The sequence below is a fragment of the Lissotriton vulgaris genome, chromosome 10 (assembly GCF_964263255.1).
Source record: "Lissotriton vulgaris chromosome 10, aLisVul1.2, whole genome shotgun sequence".
Lineage (NCBI taxonomy): Eukaryota > Metazoa > Chordata > Amphibia > Caudata > Salamandridae > Lissotriton > Lissotriton vulgaris.
The window spans coordinates 1,138,966,203-1,138,983,020 of NC_141698.1; the positions used below are offsets into that span (position 1 = coordinate 1,138,966,203).

General features: G+C 49.2%; 1 protein-coding gene across 1 annotated transcript in view; it reads left to right on the forward strand.

Moving 5' to 3' along the window:
• Positions 1 to 16,818, forward strand: part of FAAH2 (fatty acid amide hydrolase 2) — a 153,714-nt gene that overhangs the window by 127,771 nt on the left and 9,125 nt on the right. The window lies entirely within an intron of this gene.

Here is a 16,818-nt window from a genome sequence, read left to right on the forward strand (position 1 = left end):
ACAGAAGATGGTGTTCTTGTTCGCCATCGAGAAATACAACATCAAGGCAAGGTACGGTGGCAACATGCTTACCGTCAAGGGTTGTGTCGATGTTGAAGAAGAGACACCATTTACTGTTGTGAGAAACTATGACGTGGCGACATCAGAGACATTAGATGTCGAGACCCAGATAATCTGTATTCTCCATCTCCAAATCTGCTGATTGGATCAGAAAAATTCAACCTTGAAGACTTCCAGCACTTTCAGATTCACAGTACTCAAGAGCGCACTCACCATCATCATCAGTAGTCATTCCAGATTTTCCAATGCTTCCCCGTCTCACAAACCAGTTCCTCCAGCAGCTACTCTGCATCCCTCACCTCTGCCTCTTCCTCCCACTGCGGTGCCTTTGGACTCACTTTCCACCATGCCTGCTGATAAGACCACAGAGATCTAAGTCTCTACCTCCGAGGTCTCATCGCAGATAAAGGTCAACGTCAAGAGGTCACTCGCCAGGGTAAGACGAGCCTTTTCTTCAAGGCATTCATCTAGGCTCAGATACAGGCTCTTGTACAGTACGTGTTCCTATCCCACAGCGATATCTTCAGTCACAAGGAGGTTTTCTCCTTCTTTAATTAACTCTTCTCCAACAAGAGTCTCACCAATCAACAATGTTAATACATATCAAAAAGTCCTCATATGTGAAGCTGTGTTCTTCCTCAAGACCACTCCCACCACTAGTTCCAGGCTTATTAGAACCAACTATGGGACCTTTTCTTACTCCAGCTTCAGCGAAAGCTGCACCATCCAGGCTCCAGAAAAAATACAGACCTCCTGTGCAGGATCTGTTCTTTCCACATTCAGATCCTCCTGATTCTGTGGAGGTCTTGGCTGCAAAAAAAGTCTTCGCTACAACTCTTTTGTCTGCAGTCCGACCGGACAAAGATAGCAGGAACCTTCACTCTCTGGGGTGTAAAGTATGAACGGCAGCTACAAACATGAAATATGTTAGTGCGACTGCCCTCCTTGGCAGATACAGCTGGTCTTTTTGGGACTCCACCAAGAAATTTGTGAACAATCTGCTGAGGCATTCCAGAGAGGATTGTATTGAAATCATGAAGCAGGCATGATTCTGTTTAACCAAGTGATCAGCGCTGCTATGTGAAATTCATACAGACCACGAGAAGGAGACCATAAAAGCTGTTGGACTGGAGAAGCTTGAGAAGCAGAAGAAACATTCTTACTGGCTTTATGAACATCGCTGCTATACTCAGAGGGTTCAACCCCCTCAGGGGCTCCTAGGCCACCAACAGCAACAAAAAAAGATCTTTCCAACAACAGCAAAGATGACAAATTAAATGAAAGGGTGGTCTCAAACGGGTAAGACAGGAAAACCTCCTGCAGGTCCAAAACATTGAGCCTCTGCTTCCCCTTCTCGTGTTACCCACTCCAGTAGGGGGACGTATATTTAGTTACTTGGAAGATTGGAGTGCCATCCGAAAAGACACACGGGGACTGAGTATTGTATGGAATGGTTACTGTCTCAGATTCATCCATCCTCCATTTATCCACTCAACATCTGGAGGAGTTTCAACTAGAACTAAATATTGCTCTACAAAAGCAAGCAGTGGAGCCTGTCCTCCTTCTCCAAAAAGGAAGGGAAATGTATTCTTGTTACTTTTTGGTGGAAAAGGAAGATCCAAAGAAGTAATTCAGACTGATCCTAGATCTGAAAGTTTCATACAAATAAATACGTAGAGAGATGTGGTGATGTCAATCGAAAAATCTCTTCCTCGAGATACCTTTTCATCAGGAGGTCCTGTCACAGACAATAATGACAGACGCCTCACTCTTAAGTTGGTGTGCACATGTGGATACAGGGACCTGGGTCCACAAAGGAAATGACATACCACATCAACCTGCTAGACCTGAGAGCTTTTCTCTTGGCCATGCAGTTTTTCCAACCCTCTTATGAGACAGACTTGCTTCTTGTTCAGATGGACAGCAGAACAATAAAGTACTACCTAAGCACAGAAGGAGGAAGCCTTATCACTAGAAGCCCAAACCATCTGAAATTGGTTGCTGTCCAGATATCTGAGGATCGCTACAGTCCATCTCCCGGGCATCCAGATCACACAAGCAGATACCGTCTGCTGATGTATTCAAGATCATTACGAGTGGATCCACAACAGTTTTGTCATTCACGCCATCTTCTGCGCCTGGGGTTTTCCTCATATAGACCTGTTCGCTACAGCAGAGAACAGAAAATGCCCAGACTTCACCTTGAGGTTCTACCAACCAGAGGGAAAGGGAATGCCTCTTGAAACAGTTGGTCTGTCAAATTTCTCTACGCCTTTCCACCAGTACCCCTGATTCCAGCAGTGATCGTCAAGCGGTCTTACTTGAGAGCAAGCAGGATCTTGATAGCTCCAGAGTGGTCATTACCGTGATTGTTCACATGCAGCGCATCTTGGAATGACCACACAACTTTCTGATCACGCTCGGATGCCAGATGGTTCATCCCAACCTTCCATCTTTGAGTTTGGCAGCTTGGCTCCTGAACATGTCCAACGTGGGCACTTGAGTCTTCCACACGGCTGTGTGGGCATTCTGAAAGCTGCTAAACGTCCAGCTACAAGAGCCTCTTACTCATTCAAATGGAAGAGATTTTGTATCTGGTGTTATGACCCAATCACATTTCAAGTGGAAGCTTTACCACTGTGATTCCTTCATTTGGCCAAATCTGGTTTCTTTAATTGAACGTCCATCACAAACTTCTTTTTTTCAAAATCCCAGTTGTTAGCCGCTTCGCTGCGACCGGAATCTCCCAGTGGTGCTGAAGAATTCGATGCGTGCACGGTTCAGACGGCCCCTGGCCGTCCTCGCACATGCCAACTGTGACGTCAGACGGCTGGGGGCCGTCCGAAGCACAGAAGCAGTTAAGGACTTCTTAGAAGGCATAAGAAAAGACTTTCCTTCGATACATCGACCGTCTCCCTCCTGGGAGTTAAACATTGGGCTTTCCCACAAAGGGCTATCCATTTGAACCTGTCCATAAAGCTTTATTCCAACACCTTTCTTGGAAAGCTACTTCACTTGCAGCTATCACATCAGCCCGCAGGGCTAGCGGGATTCAAACTTTATGCCCTCATGAACCATACAAAGTATTTCATAGCAATAAAGTAGTCATGAGAACTCATCTGAAATTCTTACCTAAAGTAGTTTGGATTTTCACGTTAATCGTACCATTAATTTACCAGCGACTTTCAGAATCTATTTAATCATGCAGAAAGATCTCACCATGCTTTAGATAGGAGAAGAGTTTTAAAATTCTATCTGGACAAATCTAAAAATATATACAAGTGCAAACAATTGTTTGTGAATTATGGTCCGTGATTTACTGGGTCCAGCTACCTCTAAACAAACAATCTATATCCAGATGGATAGTTTCCGGCATTATGTTATAAGGGAGACCAAATGGACCTTCATCAAGAACAAACTCGACACCAACGCAATGAATGCCAGAGAACTCTTCAACGTCATACAGCTATTCACAAAACCCACCAACGAGGCCACGGACGTCACACCATCCCAGGAACTCTGCAACTAGCGCAGCACCTACTTCCATCAGAAGATCAAGACCCTCTACAACCACTTCAGCGACCAAACACCGTTCACCACCCCTTCCCCCTCCGTTGACCACCAGTCGACCATCACCACCTGGACCCCGCCACGATGGAACTCATCATCATGACCATGAGGAAAACCCGGTCTGGAGCCGTGCCCACCTCACATCTACCAGAAGGCCGCCATCGCCCCTGAACTAGAACGGACCATCAAAGCCTCCCTCCAATCCGGCACCTTCCCTGACGACTGGAAGCAGGCAGAAGTCAAGTCCCTCCTTAAGAAGCCCACAGCCGACCCTAAGGACCTGAAGAACTACCGACCCATCTCTCTACTCCTGTTCGCTGCCAAAATCACCGAAAGAGTCGTAAATGCCCAGCTGACCACATTTATCGAAGAGCATGCCATCCTAGATGCCTCCCAGTCCAGATTCCACAGCAACCACAGCACCGAAACCACCCTCGTCGCCGCCACTGAAGACATCCGCATGCTGTTTGACCAGGGACATACAGCAGCCCTCATCCTACTAGACCTCTCCGCAGCCTTCAACACTGTCTCACACCACAGCCTCGCAGCCAGACTGCACGATGCCGGGATACAAGGAACCGCCCATAACTGGATCCGAACCTTTCTCTCGGGCAGAACCCAGAGGATCAGACTCCCTCCTTTCATCTCCGAACCCACAGAGATCAACTGCGGAGTACCAAAGGGATCCTCGCTCAGCCCCACGCTCTTCAACATCTACACGGCCCCCCTCACCATCGTCAGACAGAATGGGCTCAACATATTATCTTACGCCGGTCGATGCGAGAAGCATTGGTGGTTCCCCTTTTATAGCCTGGGAAAGAGAAGAGTGATGTGACCTCCTATAGACGGCTGTCCATGTTGACAGTGGACTATAAAATCCTGAGCCGTATATTGGCTACCAGACTGCTACAGCACATGACCGCATTGGTCCATGAAGACCAGGCTGGGTTTATCCCGACCAGGAATACCTCAACTAATATCCGTCAACTGCTGTGGGTGATGGGGAGCGACCTAGAGGCGGCACAGATGCCAGCCATGTTATCAATAGATATAGAAAAGGCTTTTGATAGCCTGGAATGGGGGTACCTCCATAAGGTGTTGGAGAAGTTCGGCTTAGGCGTTCAATTTGGGCGCTGGACGATAGTATTGTACTCCTCAGCGACTGCCAGGGTGCGACTGGGGTCGGTGATATCTTCTGATTATCCTGTACGGAGAGGGATGAGGCAGGGGTGTTCACTTCCCCCCTGTTGTTCGCTTTGGCGATTGAACCTCTGGCGGCCCAGGCTAGGACAGGGATGGAATATAGAGGTCTTGAGTGCTGGGGACTCCGCAATACATATCACTATATGCGGACGACCTATTGTTGTTCTTAGAGAACACGGGAGTAGCGTTGCAGGGGGCGATGGGAGTGTTGTCGAGGTTTGGAAAATTATCGGGCCTTAGGGTCATTTGGAGTAAAACGTGCCTTTTCCCGATACGAGCAGATACGCCCCAACCACAGCTCGCTGGAGACATTATCTGGGAACGGTCATGTTTCACCTATCTGGGAGTCCGTATCTACCATGGAGTTGACGATATGTTGGAGGGGAACATAGGACGCTGTATAAGAGACCTGAGGGGCTGTATGGCATTCTGGGCGACTCTTCCCCTTTCAGTAGTGGGGAGAGTGGCACTGCTCAAAATGGTGGCTTTGTCTCGACTGCTCTACTATTTCCGCACACTATCGATATGGATCCCTCAGCGGGTATTTCGTGAACTAAGAACACTAACCACGGAATTTTTGTGGGGCACGGAAGGCGACGGGTAGCACTAACAACGCTGATGAGGCCTAAAACGGAGGGAGGAATGGCAGTTCCTAATTTTGAACTTTACTATTTAGCAGCGCAACTGCAGATCCTTACGCAAAATGTCGTGGTAGAGTTTAGGGGCCCTGACCTTGCCAGAGGGGCGGGGATACAGAGGCATGTCCTCTCGTATCTAATCATGCAGCAAAAGCTTGACGTACGGGATTTAACATTAGAGGAGAGGACCCTGCGATTGTGCTGGAATAGAAGCCAAAGGAGAGCGGGGGTAGCACACTCATACGCACCAGAAATTCCTCTGGGGATGTTAACAGCGTTGCCACACGGAGGGGACTGGTCCTCGCTCATGAACTGGGAAGAGTTGGGACTTCAGATGATAGGAGTATTGATCCATTAGATTTCTTTTGACCATTGTACTATAAGCTTGAACTATGCCCACACCAACAGCAATGGGGGGGGGGGGGGGTTATTTGTGGGGTGAGTTGGGGGTTTTAATGAAGACATGTGGGATGACTGAATGTATAATGTGTCCTATGTTGACCCTTGTGCTAATTACCCTATAAAATATGTTTTAAAAAAACAACATATTATCTTGAGCTGATGACACGCAACTCAGCCTCTCCCTCACAAAGGATCCCTAGGACACCAGGCTCACCTTCCAGGAAGGAATGAGGGACATTGCGGCCTGGATGAAGGACAGCTACCTGAAGCTCAACACCGAGAAAACTGAGGTCCTCGTCCTGGGACCTTCGACCTCCGCCTGGGACGACACCTGGTGGCCCTCTGCCCTAGGGAGCCCCAACAGACCACGCTCGGAACCTCAGCATCATCCTTGATTCCTCTCTCACCATGACATGCCAGATCAACGCTGTCGCCTCCACCAGCTTCAGTTGCCTCCGCATCCTCCGAAAGACCTTCAAATGGACCCCCCCCTCGAACACAGAAAAACCATCACCCATGCACTCATAAGCAGCAGACTGGACTACGGAAACACCCTCTACGCCGGCATCAATAGGACCCTCATACACAAGCTCCAAACCATACAGAACGCTGTGGCCATACTCGTGCTCGGTACTCCTCGGCACGAACACATGACGCAACACCTCCGCGACCTACACAGGCTCCTCGTTGAGAAGAGAATAACCTTCAAGCTTCTCACCCACGCCTACAAATCCCTCCTGAACATCGGACTCAAATACCGCAACGAGAGAGTCTGCTTCCACACACCCAAAAGGAATCTCCGATACGCGGACCTCGCCCTAGCAGAGGTCCCCCGCATCCGCAGAAGCAGAGCAGGAGGAAGGACTTTCTCCTACACCGCAGCAAAGACCTGGAACGACCTCCCAGTCAGCATCAGACGCTCCCCGAACCTGCACGCCTTCAGGAAGGACCTCAAGACCTTGCTCTTCGACTGAGCCAGAGCTGCCCCCCCCCCCACCCCCCCCCCCCACCACCCCTCACGGCTTGAACCCCTGATTGATTGATTGATTGTTATGCTAACAAAAAGCAAACAAAATCTTAGCTGGCATACCAACAGCCCATTCCATCTGAGGTAAACCTGTGATGGCTGATGTAATGAGGAATATTTCTGTTGAGAAAATTTGCAAGGCAGCCACATTGAGGTCTGTTCACACCTTTTCTAGACACTATTGTCTTCATTCAGATGCTAGAGCGGATGCTGAAGTACGACAAGCTTCGTAAAAGAATCTCTTTGCTAAGTTACTTCTGTTGCCCATCTTTTCCTCTTCCACCAACTTTTTAGGGATGGGCTTGCTAGTCTGTTCAGCAGGTGGACCCTAACGGTGGCAAGTGTGGGTTAACCTTGAAGGCCTGTCCACCACAATCCATGCAGTTCATCTCCAGTCTTGCAAGCAGGCATACGAAGAAGCACACACTAGAGTGACAGTGACTCGGTCACTGAGGTCACAAGACCCTTGAGGCCAGTCCACCTCGCCCATTGGTACCTCCATTTGACTTTTTCAGCACTAGTAGTGCAACTTACATGGGGTTGGTAATGTTGGATTTGCATGCACATTAAACTCAGGGGGTGATTATAATGGTGGTGGGACTGCCACATCACCGCATCGTTGACAGTCCCACCACCATTGATGACTGTATTACTGCCCGCCATATTCCAATGGCGGGCAGTTCCCTGGCACTCGGAGAGACCGATCGCGAAGCACACTTCTCCCTTCCATAGGGAAGGCAGAAGGCTAGGATCCTTGTGTCTTGCAGAAAGGAGAGAAAAGGGTGTATCTGCTCTTCAGGAAGGATCTACAATGCAGAAAGGGCCGGAATAGCCACTCTGGCATTTCCTTTGTGGGCTGCAAGCTAATGATGCTTAATTTAAGTTGGTGTCTGCAGGTGAGGCGAACTGTATTCTTTGTTATAGACCGGTACATTATTTAAACCATCAGACTGTAAAACTGAACAAGAGAAAGGCATCAAGAGTTGTTGGCAGAAGGAGGAAGGGAAATATGGAAAACAGAGAATAAGGAGAAAGCAAAGATGAGAAAGAACCTGGAAGAGTGAGATAATGTGGAGGGAGAGTATGTTGGTGGATAAAGGAGGCAGGAGATGAAATCAGATAGACAGCCTTGGTATTCAACAACCCAGCTCCGACACAGATTCACTCACTACCACCCTTTAATAGTGCTGCCCAATACTCCATACCTACTCTCTCAGAAGCATTCAATTACTTATATAGCGCCACTCATACCAGTGCAGGGTGTCAACACTTTACATCATTCACACTACACAGAGGCAGTCAATCATAGGTGTGTACATCTGTGTATAGGAAATGTTAAATAAAAGTACAGGGTGTAGGAGTCACATGTCATCCATACTTGTAGACAGTATTGTTTAAGAGTGCTTGGTCTGGATGTTGGAAAGTGGATTAATAGTAGGGGCAAATGTATATCTGTCCCCGGCAATAAGGACACTACCTCAATATATAGCTCCATACCAGTCTTTGAAAATTATTCTCATGCTCAACCCTTGATAGCTTGGCTGTTAGCAGGTATGTAAAGCATTTAAAAACACCAATTCGGTAAATAATTAAGACACAAAACAATAAAAATCCAACACCAATTAATAAATTAAAAAAATAAAAAATCTTTAAAATGAAAAAAATCCAATGCAGGGAAACGGGAATATGACTTTAAAATTTTTTTGCACGATATAGCACATAGAAACGTATATCCCCTTTTGGTACATCTGGTCATGCTGGACCTGCTCAAAGTCAAAGTTTCAGGCCGACCACGATGAAGCCCTGCAGGGGCTACTCCTTGCGGTAGGTCTCGGTCAAAGTTTTTACTTTCTGACTTAGAAACTTTTCTGGAGCTTTTCTTCACAGGGTCCGTCAAAGCTCTCAGCCACCCTTGATTCGGTGAGGGTTCGCCAGCTTGTCTTGCAACGAACTCCCAGTCAAACTTATGGAAGTCCAACCTGCGGAGCTTTCCAGCGGTACGAGCTAGGGATGCAGGCTGGCACACAGTTGATGGTGGGTGGCTTGGCTCTCATGGTTGGACCGGTCACCTTTTCAAAGTTCAGAATTAGAAATGTTTGCAGAGCTTTTTCTTGCAGGGTCCCTCAATGCTTTTCACTAGGCCGGATTCGGTGAGGGTTCGCCAGCTTGGGTTTCTACCTATGCCCGATCAAACTCTGGAATTCGGACCCCTGGAGATTTTCAGCCGGAAGAACCTGGGCGGCAGGCCAACTCATGGTTGATGGTTGTCGGCTTGGCTGACCAGAGTGAGTCGGTCCACTTATAGAGCTTTTTACCAAAGTTGCTCCAAACTTCTCCAAACCTCTGGAACTTCTTCCTGAAGTTTTTCAAAGGGTCTCAAAGTGTCCAAAACTTACTCCACGGGTCTGGAATCTCCAAGATGGTCCTTGAAATGGACTTCAGTTACCACAATCCACTTGGACAAAACCCTTTCAAATTCACTGGTAGATCTCCTGGCTGGGGATTCTTGGTGGTGGTGGCCCAGTTGTGCTCTGTTAACCTTCAGCTTGCAGGGAGTCCACTCTTTAGTCCTTTTGACGCAAGGTAGTCCATAGGACTGTAATGCCAGATTGTGCAACAGGCACAATCTTCAGTCCAGAGCCTGGTTGGTTCAAATCAAACTCCTCAGCAGGGACCCTTCTTCTCCCAAGTTTGAAGCAGCATCATCTGAGAGGATTTGTCCCTTTCAGATACTTATTCCAAGTTCTCTGGGTCAAGAAGGAAGACACTTCTGTCCAATGAGGTGCTGGGCAATGCTCCAGGGTATGACCACATCCTCTAAAGTGGGGCATTATTTTCCCAAAGAGAGCATCATTTCTCCAAAATTCTTCATAGGGACTTAAAGGTAGTTTCAATCCCCATTCCCTATTATGTACTAGGGCCGTATTGGAAAGGTCATGTCAATCATGGAGGTACCCTAACCCATAGTGCACTCTAGTGTATGTAGGTGTTTTTACTGTATTCGTAAGTGTCTCTTTCAACATAGCACTGGCCCTGGGCCTGGTTAGTCAGAGCCCAGGGTCAGTCAGAGTCAGGTACCACCAGTACCAGTCAGCAAAAAGTTGGGGAGTGCCCAGGGCACAGATGGCTTTGCAACACCAGAGAAGCACAAACCCAGAATTTAAAACATAACACCATGGTTGGGGGTTCTCTTTAATAATCAGAATTGATTTCCATCCTAATGAATCCATTTTCAAACTTTAGGATAATGAAAGACTGGGTAAAAATCATAACGTTCTAATCTATACCTTTCAGGTTTCATGCAGCTCTTTGATGACGGTTAATAGCTCACTGTTCAGTGTTAGGATTTTAACTTATAAACTGCAAATAGCAAAAGAATCTCTCAGACTAAAGCAGTAACTCACTGACCTATTTACATTATATGCTTTTTGTGATCTGCGTGGTTCACGATCTTTGTAGCGGGCATATTACCCCACTGTGGCTACCTTACCATGAGTCAAAACTTCCAGTACTCAGACCTCTGATCTCTCTCAATAAAGAACATTAATCACCGAAGTTATCTTCACTATTTTTTTTTTTTTTTTTAAACCTTTATTTGTGAAATGCACGTTACACAGCGTCTGCCTACAACCCCTCAGGGCCGGCCGCTATGACATATAGTGAAAGAAATAAAAAGAAAAAAGGGACAGTACACTGTTAAAGCGATCTCTGAGCGTACATTATAGTGTGGAGCATGGAACCGTAGCAAAAGGATATTAAAGGTTTAATTTTATGATTTTGTCGAAGAAAAACAACAACACACAAACACATGGTATCATACTGGCAAGGGTCATAGGAGGGGGGGGAAGGGGAAAAGGAATAATTATATAAAGGAACGCATCTGGCAAGGGGGAGCGAGCCTGAAGGAAGAAAGGACACATATGATATGGAAAACAGGAAACGGAACGTCAATCATGGGGAGGAGGGGAGAGGAACCTCGTAGTCAAGTGGAGGGGAACAAATATCACCACGGTACGAATTCCACTGAGCCCAGACCCTGGACCATTTCTTGGGACGCCCCCGTGCCTCATACACCGTCTTTTCTCGAAACATGCACCAGTCCATGTTCTCCTTCCAGGCACTGAGCAGCGGTGGTCTGGCGGAGCCCCAGAGCTGAGCTATATCCCTCTTTGCAACCATGTTGCCCAGAGTGACCCAGAAGGTCTGAGCAGCAGTACAATCCGTAGGCTCCCACACATTAAGCAAGCAACGTCGTGCCTCAGGAAGGAAGGGGACTCCAGTAACACGTCCCATCACATCGTGCACCCTAGACCAGAAGGCCGAGACAATCGGACATTCCCACAGAACATGGAGAAAAGTACCATCCATACCGCACCCACGCCTACACCGTCCATCCGTCACAAACCCCATTCGCACCAGACGCATACCAGTCACATACACACGGTGGAGGATCTTTAGCTGGACAAAACGAAGCCGAGCCGGAATAGCGACCTCCTTGGGGGAGGAAACAGCTGACTGCCAGTCCTCATCGTCTAGTTCAAGCCCGTCAGCTGTCCAGGAAGCACGAAGTTTCCCCAGCTGGTCAGCCCTGTTGTTAATGAGCTTCTTATATATTAATGAAATCGTACTATCGGGGACATGGCCGTCTAGGACACGGTCCTCCAGGGGGGAGGATTGCGGAATATCAGTACCGGGGGGAAAGACGGAGGACAAGGCATGTCGAACCTGCATATACCGAAAGTGCTCCCTGTCATCAAGCTGGTATTCCAGTTTCAGGACTTCAAAGGACTTCACAGCACCCCTGGCCCAAAGATCATCCACCTTACTGATCACAATCATGTCCCACTTATCAAACCCTTTCGTCTTCCAAAGGTTGCCCAATCGATCTGAATCATACAATGGCGTCATACGTGTCAGCTTGCCACCCCAGCCCGTAGCCACAGTTGCATCCCTCCAGGCCCGCACTGCACACTTCGTAGGACCCGTAAGGAGACGGATTGGCGACTTCGAGTACAAAGCCCTATTAAAGTTGCCACCGGGCAATACAAATTTATCCAAGGCAAAGGCGGGAGCGGGTTCCGATGAGTACGTTGCATGATTAATGGCGCTCAGGTGCGAGGCCCAGTAATAGCGTCTGATATCTGGCAAAGCAATACCACCATCGTACCAGGAAAGGGTGAGCTTAGACAGCGCAATACGGGCACGACCATCCCAGATCAATTGCCGCTGTAGACTCTCGACCTCGCGAAAGTAGCGAGCGGGAACTGGGTCGAAGAAATTCTGCAAGGCATAGAGAAATCGGGGGAGCGACATCATTTTAAAAAGCGCCGCTCGGCCCAATGGAGATAAGGGCAGCTTACGCCATCGTCTTACATCTTGTTTGAGTCGGCGGAGCGGAGCGTACAGGTTTCGCTCATAGCGGACTGAAGAAACCATAGAGACATAAATCCCCAAATGCTTGAAGCCGTCAGCCGCCACCAAGATTGGGAACCTGCGAGGCAAAGGCGGCAGAACCCCAGCTATGACATAAACACAGGATTTGGTCCAGTTAATGACCAATCCAGAGTTCTTACCGAAGGATGTAAGAACGTCGAAGAGTACGTTCAAGGACTTTTGAGGGGAAGTGAAATAAAGAAGGATGTCGTCGGCATACAATGAGACGCGATCCTCTAGATCTGGCGTCCACCGGATCCCTTTAATCGAGGGTTCCCACCGGAGCCACGCCGCAAGGGGTTCAAGTGCCAGCGCGAATAGGAGCGGGGGAAGCGGACATCCCTGACGGGTGCCGCGGCCCAACGGGAAGGGGTCAGAGCTTCTGCCATTTACCACAACCTGAGCCAGTGGTTGTTCATAGAGGAGCCTGACCCAGGCAATAAAGTTAGGGCCAAAGCCAAACTTGGAGAGGGCCGCCCAAAGATAAGGCCATTCAATGGTGTCAAAAGCCATAGTAGCGTCTAGAGAGGCCACCACCGCAGGCTCCGTGAGAGTTGCAGCTCTCGCGAGAACACCATGAAGCCTACGCAGATTAAGGGCCGTGTTTCTGTGCGGTATGAAGCCGGATTGATCCGGATGGATCAGGTCACAAATCACCGTCAACAACCGATTGGCCAGAACCTTGGCCAGGATTTTAGGTTCCGCGTTTAGCAGGGAAATGGGGCGATAGGAGGTGCAGTGATCACGAGGCTTGCCATATTTATAAATGACCACTATAGTAGCTAGGCGCTGTTCAAGTGGAAGGATTCCTGCCTCGAACGCGTCAAGAAACATGTTGCGCCAATGGGCGGCCATCTTGTCCGGACAAAGTTTGTAAAGTTCGATGGGCAAACCATTGGGCCCCATCGCCTTACCTGAGCGCAAAGATCGGATAGCGAGGGCAATCTCATCCACCGTAAAGGGAGCCTCCAGAGCCAGGCCCTCTTCTTCCGAGACAGAAGGAAGAGCTATATCACGCAACAGCAGACGGGAATCAGCCTCATCACGATCACTCACCGGGGTGTAAACCTTCCGGAAGTGATCAACAAAGCAGTCAACAATCTCACCGGGGTCAGACACACTTTCACCAGATTCGCGAACAATAACGGGCACAACACGACTCGCTCTTTCAGCCTTATCCAGCCATGCCAGGAGTTTGCTGGCCTTGTCACCCACATCATACAGCCGGCCCAATTGATTCGCTCGCATAAACTTAGCAGCATCGGTAACACAAGCCTTGTAATCCGCCTGTTTCAGTTCCAAAGTGTGTAACAGCGCAGGCGTGTCGTCCCTACCCAGCTAACTTTCAAGCGCTGTAATTTCAGTCTCGAGGGCCAGAACGGCCTCCCTCTTAGCCCTCCGCTCAGCAGCAATGAGAGACAGTGCGGATCCCCGAATGACAGTTTTAAAGGCCTCCCAGAGAACCGTAGGAGAGGTCACCGAACCCACATTTTCATCAAAGTAACAGTCAATAGCCTTCACCATATCTGAGCGGAGCCGGGGGTTCCGGAAGTGCCAGGGGGGAACAGGGGGAACTCTGTTACCAAGAAGACCACCCACAGAAATCCTAATCATCAAGGGGGAATGGTCCGAGATGCCCCGGGGGAGATGACGAACCTCCCGTACCAAGGATAGAGTAGAAGCCAGCATAAAGAAGTAGTCTATACGAGAGAGGCTGCCATGTGCACCAGAGTGGAAGGTATACTGCGTCAGGGCGAGGTGCAGCGAACGCCAAACATCCACCAGACCAAAAGTCTCAGCCATATCATTGAGCCACATCTGGGACTGCGGCAACACTCTAGGGGGCAACCGATCACATTCGCCAGACAAAACAGAGTTAAAGTCTCCGCCCATGATCAGCAGACCATCAGAGAGACCAAGAAGAGGCTTGCCAAGATCAGCGTACGTGGTAGCCTGCAGCCCCGGGGGAATATACACAACCACTAATACAATTGGCTTACCCTCCCATCTCCCGGAGACAGCAGCATACCGCCCCCGATCATCCAGGATAACATCATCAATCTCAAGGGCCAGGGAGGATTTTACCGTTATACCCACTCCCCGGGACCCGGAGGTGAAACCAGCGTGAGCGACCAATCGATAGCCCCGACGGTCAAGAGCTTTACAGGCATTACCGATCAAGTGCGTTTCTTGAAGGAACACGACATCAGGGGCATGACGCCTTATAAATTGTAACACAATGCCACGTTTAATCCTGTCACCCAGACCGTTGACGTTCCAAGAAAGAACCTGCATCTCACCCCCCCCATCCCAGGAAAAGCGACCCGATCCAACCCCCTCCCACAACCACAGATCCAGAATACTTGCAATCAGTGATATACCATGAAAAAAGAGAAATAACAGAAAACAGAGAACACAACCAAGTCCCTAGAAACCACCCCCCAACCAAGAACCCGTTACAACGCCCCCCCACCCTGCACCCCTGCTGACTAGAAAGCCACCCCAAACTGCAGTGTGCCTGTCGACCCATCTGATCTACACAAAGAACCCCCCGAGGAGGAAGGGAGAAATCACCCGTACCCGCACCACCACGGGCATAATCATAAAGCATACAGTAAAGATTACTCTGTAAAGTTCATAGTCTTAAGTCGGACCTCTGGGGGCCCACGTTAATCCTGGGCCGTCGCACCACCTTCCGCACCACCAGGGCCTCCACTCTCGGTGTCATCTTTCGGCAACGAGTCCAACCAGTCACTAGCACGATCCGGCTGATCGAAAAAATAAGCTCGTTCTCTGAACTCAATCCGCAAGCGAGCTGGAAACAGCATGGCGTACTTCAGTCCCAGATCTCTCAGACGACGCTTCACTCCAAGGAACCCAGAACGTTGTCGTTGCACTTGGGGAGTGAAGTCAGGATAGATAGAGACAGAGTTATTATCGTACTTCAACGGGCCGTGTTTACGAGCGGCCTGCAGGATAGCGTCTCTGTCCCGATAGTGAAACAGCCTAGCGATGATAGGCCTCGGAGGGCCTCCTGGCTTCACCTGACCACCTGGGAAGCGATAGGCACGCTCAACCGCAAAGAACTTGCTGAGACCTGCGGGAGCGAGTTTAGCGACAATAAGTTCCTCGACCAGTAGATCGATCGAGGCGGCACCATTGTCTTCCGGCACTCCGACCACAGCGTATGCTGTTCCGCCTGGCCCTATTATTGTAGTCTTCCATGCGTTTGAGCAAGAGGTCGTGTGAGGAACGCAGATTCCCTATCTCGGATTGCGCCTCCGCCATGTCCGTCACCAAACTCGATGCCTTTAAGTCCAATGCCTTGACCTTCTCGTTCGTCTTGGCCAAGTCGGCTCGAATAAGAGTAACATCCACCGCCACCGTGTCTATCTTGGACACGATGGCTTCGTATTGTTGACTCATATTGGCCTTGAGTCCAGAAATGGCGGCCAAAAGGTCCTGAAGGGACACTTCTGAGGAAGACGACATGTCGGTCTTCAGGTCCTCCAAGCCAACACTGGTAGTACCGGGGGAGCCTCTCGGTTGGGTGTAGTGCTCGATCATATTGGACTGGATCGACCCCCCGCGAGTAACGTTCTTCCTGCGTTTCTCAGCCTCAGGTTTCGTCGCCATGTTGCATTCAGCGCCGGCCGGGGACACCCAGGTGTAGCGGGACGGTGACAAGTCCCAAAGCTCAAAAGTCCAGTTTCACGAGAGGATGCCACGGGCCTCCCTGCCAGCACAAAGAAAGAAAGCGTTTGCTGTGAGAGTGGCAGGCCAAGACAAAGTAGGAGGTCCCAAGGAGTCAGAGACGAGAGGGCTGGAAACCGAAAGTGAAAGTGGCACACCACCGGTGGGCCAGATGCCAGGCAGCCGTTGTTGTTGCATTACAGCTCGGCCATACTAGGCAGTTGAGACCCCGGTCGCGTCGGGGGTTAGGCCAGAACGTTGGAGACGATATAAAAATGGTCCCCGAGGTCCGATTCCGACCAAAATAGGATCGACAGCATCAGTGAGAGTAGCACTCCAAAAGCCCGTCGAAGTGACCAGGATATCTGCAGGATAGATAAAGAAGGGCGGCGCGGGTCTCAGGAGCTCTCTGCTCACGCGACCATCTTGGATGCCCGCGTAGCTCCTCCTATCTTCACATTTTTATTGTTGCCTGAACATTTCTGGAGACCAAGAATGCAGCAACAGGTACTTTTCAAGCCATATTGCACTTGCAACCATGACGCCCTCACCCGAAGTCAGCATCCTTTTTTGCTTGGTGCATGAAGATGCAAGATTCATATATATTTTTTTTAACATTTGGTCTGATTACTATGTGAATGTAAACAACAATAAAGCATACATGCAAACTGTGACTACATGCCTGCTTTTCTCAATATTTCACTTCAAAACGATGCAAATGTATTTCTTTAACGGGTGGCGATTTGTATAGGGTCAGTGGAAAATCCACAAGGTTGTCCCTGTCCCCCCCAG